The 4,693-nt window shown below is 39.9% G+C and overlaps 1 long non-coding RNA gene across 1 annotated transcript; it reads left to right on the top strand.

The window, feature by feature from the left end:
• The first annotated feature begins 1,056 nt into the window (after positions 1-1,056).
• LOC107834913 (uncharacterized) lies at positions 1,057-1,961 on the top strand. Its single transcript, XR_001660751.1, has 2 exons — positions 1,057-1,298; positions 1,745-1,961. It is a non-coding gene; the product is annotated as an uncharacterized LOC107834913 (long non-coding RNA).
• Positions 1,962-4,693: the final 2,732 nt, after the last annotated feature.

Raw genomic sequence — 4,693 nt, 5'->3', positions numbered from 1 at the left:
GTCCAGGGGTCTTCAACTCCAGGGATTGAGGGCTGGTGTCATGTATCTTTTTTATCCGTCTCTGCTTCAATACACCTGAATCAGGTGATTAGCAGGATTTTTGGAGAACTGAACTGCATACTGAGGAGGTGATCCATTTAATTCAGGTGTGTTGGACCTAGGACACACCTGAAAGTTATAGGATACAAGACCCCAAAGCCTGGATTCAAAGACCAGTTGTATGGCTCTTTCTCACCATTTGGTGACTTTGATATTCTTCAATTTTGGGTTATTTCATATTTAGTCATTCACCCATTCACACACACAGTCACACACTGATAGCAGTGAGCTACTACATTGTAGCTACTGGTTTCCTGGCACAGTTTGACAGAAGTAAAGCAGTCATACACTGGCACCACTGGCTCCTCTGACTACCACCGCCTGGCATGGCAGGTGAATTGTCCTTTTGATCAAGGCCACAATGACTGACAGACAAAGCGGGGGTTCCAGCAGGCAACCCACCAGTTACAAGATAAACTCCAACCTCCTAAACTACAGTAATCTTATTTACAAGTGTGCTTTTCAGATGGGCCACCACCACTTCTTGGACCTGATCATGACTCTGTATCTTGAGATGTTTTGTTCATGAAGGTCTACACCTCTCATGTGCTCATTGATCTATTTGACATCCGTCTCTGTATAGTTCTTTCTTATCTTTGTTTCTACTATGAAAATATTGTCTTTCTAGTGGATCAGCAGTTTCTCATTTTGTGTCAGAACCTTTTACCCTTTAAAACCCTTTAGTTTTAAAGGGTACATCAAAGAGACAGTTGTCCCTTCATCATAAACTTTTGCAGGTGGTAAAAGACTGCCACATGATTGGTGAAGGGTCAGATTATCCTCTTTTCCCATGAATTGATCATATGCATTCAAAATCGGGCATGGAAAATGGCCTATTTTCCTCTTATAGTCCATGTTTAAGTCACCACTACCAAAATCCATCTTTCTCATAACTACATTGTTGTATACTTTGTCTGGCCATCACTAAGTCTAACAGATCAAGAATCACACTCAAACTGGTCACTCAACCATATGGCTTAGCACATTTTGGGTCTCTATATCAATATGAGGAGTGCCTAACTTAGCTTAACCTGATTGAGCCATCTCTGCCGCTTGGTTGAAGTACGATATGCTAAAGAAATCCAGTAGAGGGCACTGTTGCTTTAAATAGTATTCTTCGTCTTCCCCTCTTCAACCACGAAGTTAGAAACACAAAACTCTGTCACAAATATCGACTGGTTGTGGTAAAACTTTGAGAAGTAGGAATAGTTTTCTGGCATATGATAGTGTTATAGACCCTATTAAACAGAATTATGTTACTTGATACCACCTAAAAAGCTAAAGTAAAGGTCTAACAATTTATTTTTTAAATACGCTTGACCAAACTTCGTGGTAAATGTAGCAAATTAAGCTAATGTAGTTAACATTTATTTTTTTTTTGCTATAAAATCAAAAGTAATTTTCATCTATTGGTGTATATATATGAAACAATAAGTGTTATTAAAGTCTTATACACTAAGAATAATTATAACATTATCTTACAAAATAATTTTTGTGACTTTCTGAGTTGATNCATTATCTTACAAAATAATTTTTGTGACTTTCTGAGTTGATATTAGCAAATATGGTAAAATTTTAGAATAAATATGGGGAAATCATAATTTTCACAACTACTAACTAATTTTAACTTTTCAACCACCACTAGATGGATACTAAATCCTTCTATGGTGCGAGGCCAAGCATTCTTCTCACCCTTGTACCAGAAAATCCTCAAGAATCTGATGGTGATCTGAGCGATGATGACCAAGTAGAAGATCCTGATTATCAGCCCACACAAGCAGATGATACTGGAGACTGCTCTTTTGAATCCCTGGATGAAGAGGAGGCTCCCTCAAAAAGCAGATCTTCTACACAGCCACCTCGTAAAAAGAGCAGGAAAGGGAAACATACACTAAAAACTGTTCCCTTGGAGCAGCCAAATGACTACGCCGACCCAAGTTACACCTCAGGCCCCAACAAAAGCACAAGAAGAATCTGGAAGCAGGAAGACATTGATGAGTTCCAGGTTCTTAATTCAAGATTTGAACCCTCTGAAGCTGTGCCCTCACCCTTCCAGTATTTCAAAATGCTCTTCACTAATGAGATGATTGAACATATCACACCAATTTGTACTCTGCTCAAGAGTTGGGGGATCCAATCTAGACTAGCCCTGAAGAAATGGAGCATTTCCTAGCGATCCTTCTTTTTATAGGTGTTTTCAATTTCCCGTCACTGGAGGACTACTGGCACCATGAATCACGTTTCGCCCTGATCGCTGACATCATGCCAAGGAGGAGATTCCAGCTGTTACGACGATACATTCATTTCAATAATAATCAGCAGTGCAGTGAGAGTCGGGACAGATTTTACAAAATCCGTCCCCTTTTTGAAATGCTTCGTGAGAATGTCTCTTGATACCATCCACTCACAAGCACAGTGTCGATGAGGTCATGGTAGCATATAATGGCACAAGAACTGATAACCTCCGCCAGTACATCGCCAACAAGCCAGACAAGTGGGGCTTTAAATTATTCTATCAAGCAAGTTCATCCGGCATCATCCTCGACCTGCTGCTTTATCAAGGGGCATCCACATTCTTCAATGTTGCTCTCAGTAAAGAGGAGCAGGCCCTGCCTCTGGGAGCAAAAGTGGTGACAACGCTCTGCAAAACCATAAAAGAGCCCCAGATGTCTGTTGTCTTTTGTGACAACTTCTTTACAAAGTTCAACGTGGTTCAGTACCTGCACACTGCCCTTGGTGTCAAGTGCATCGGCACCGTACGACCGAACCACACTGGTGGAGCTCCACTGATGACAGACAAAGACCTGATTAAAAGGGGACATGGGGTCTGTGACTTTAGGGCTGCTGAAGGGGTTCTTGCAATGAAGTGGTTCGATAACAAATGTGTCAACTTGCTTAGTTATGCCTATATGGGATCATGCCATTTTCAACAGTGAAACGCTGGAGCAAAGAGTCCTGCGCAAAGATCACCGTCCCATGCCCATCACTCATCTCTGCCTACAATGAGCATATGGGAGGAACTGATCTGTCTGACATGCTACAACACCTGTACAAGACCCCGGCCAAGTCAAGGAGATGGCATTTTCCCCTGTTTGGATACATTCTGGACCTCTGCATTGCAAATTCCTGGCTACTCTACAAAAGGGACAGTGGACTCCTGAATGGGAAACCCATGTCTCTCAAACGGTTCCGCCTCGTAGTTGCCCACAGTTTGAACAAGTTCAATAAGCCAGCATCCACAGTTGGCTGACCATCTTCCAGCTCTCCACCACCAGAGAAGACAGGCTACATCCCAAGACCATCACGACCAAAACCACAAACAGATGTGCGCTACGACAACGTGGGACACTGGCCTCTTCACTGTGAAAAGCGAGGGAGATGCAATCTGTGTCCAAAGGAAGTGTCCAGGTGGAAATGTGAGAAATGCAACGTCTTCCTGTGTTTGAATGCAAACCAGGAAAGCTTAAAGTTATATCATCTAATGCACAAAAAGTGTGTCTAATGCACAAAAAGAATGCTGTTCTGCAAACACATAGACAAGGTTGGAAATGTGATGTTTTAATATGTTTGGTAATGTTTTTCTGTTTGCCATGTTTTTTTCAAAGTTTAAATGAAAACAAGTAACACTAGTTCAATCAATCATCCAGACACATGACACTTGTGTCCCAAAATACATGCTGTTGCACCAAAACAGAAAAGGTGTGCTGAGATATAAAACCAACAACTGTTTCTGTTGTTCTGCAGTATATTCTTTTCCCTTTTGAATGTAAAAATGAATGTTTTGCACTGTTACCTATAATCAGAAGTGGATTGAATGTGAGAATTTTGTGCTGTTGCACTTTAATACAGATACAGTCAAGATGGGAAAATTAAAAATGCAATATTTCCTTGTTCGACGCAATGTTTTCCTTTGTTGAAATTAAAACCAGTGTTTTGTGGCATTTTGACAGAAATAAACTGTATCCAATGCCCCAGACACTTTTTGCTGTTTATTTCTTTATAAATTAGCATTTTATTTTAATTTATCTACTGTACTTGGTATTTTTATTACGTCATGTACTTAAACCATTAAGTGACATCTCAACAGTTTGGTAGAGATCAATATTTCAAAAACCACAGGGTCTGTTGAAAATAAAATATATATATATTGATTGTGTTTATGAATCACCCTAGGGGAAAAGAAATGCAAAGAAAAACATTTTCACAGGTTTTTTCTTGGTGTGATTGTTAAAGGGTTAATCTTAAAAAGGAAGAAGTTTGGAAATGGAAGAACATGACATGTATTTAAATAAGCGCACCTAGGTAAAATGTCCCACCAGTCACTATTGTGACCGTCAAAATGTTTACACATCCTTCTCACACGGCAAACCAATTTTTGTAAATGCAAAGGTGAATATCATAACTAGACACTTTTAAGATGATGTGCACCAAAAATCTTTGTTGTATGTTTATTTAAACATACATTGCTATCCTCTTCTTTGGGAGGTTTGTGGCAGTCTTCCTCTCGCCAAGGTGGAACCAAGATATAAACAGCTCTATTCATGTGATAATTTACTCTAAACATGTGATACTGCATAAGTACTATCCAAACACT

The sequence above is a fragment of the Poecilia formosa genome, unplaced genomic scaffold (assembly GCF_000485575.1).
Source record: "Poecilia formosa unplaced genomic scaffold, Poecilia_formosa-5.1.2 Scaffold843, whole genome shotgun sequence".
NCBI lineage: Eukaryota > Metazoa > Chordata > Actinopteri > Cyprinodontiformes > Poeciliidae > Poecilia > Poecilia formosa.
Note: the sequence above shows the minus strand (reverse complement) of the source record. Positions and strands in the feature narration are given on the sequence as shown.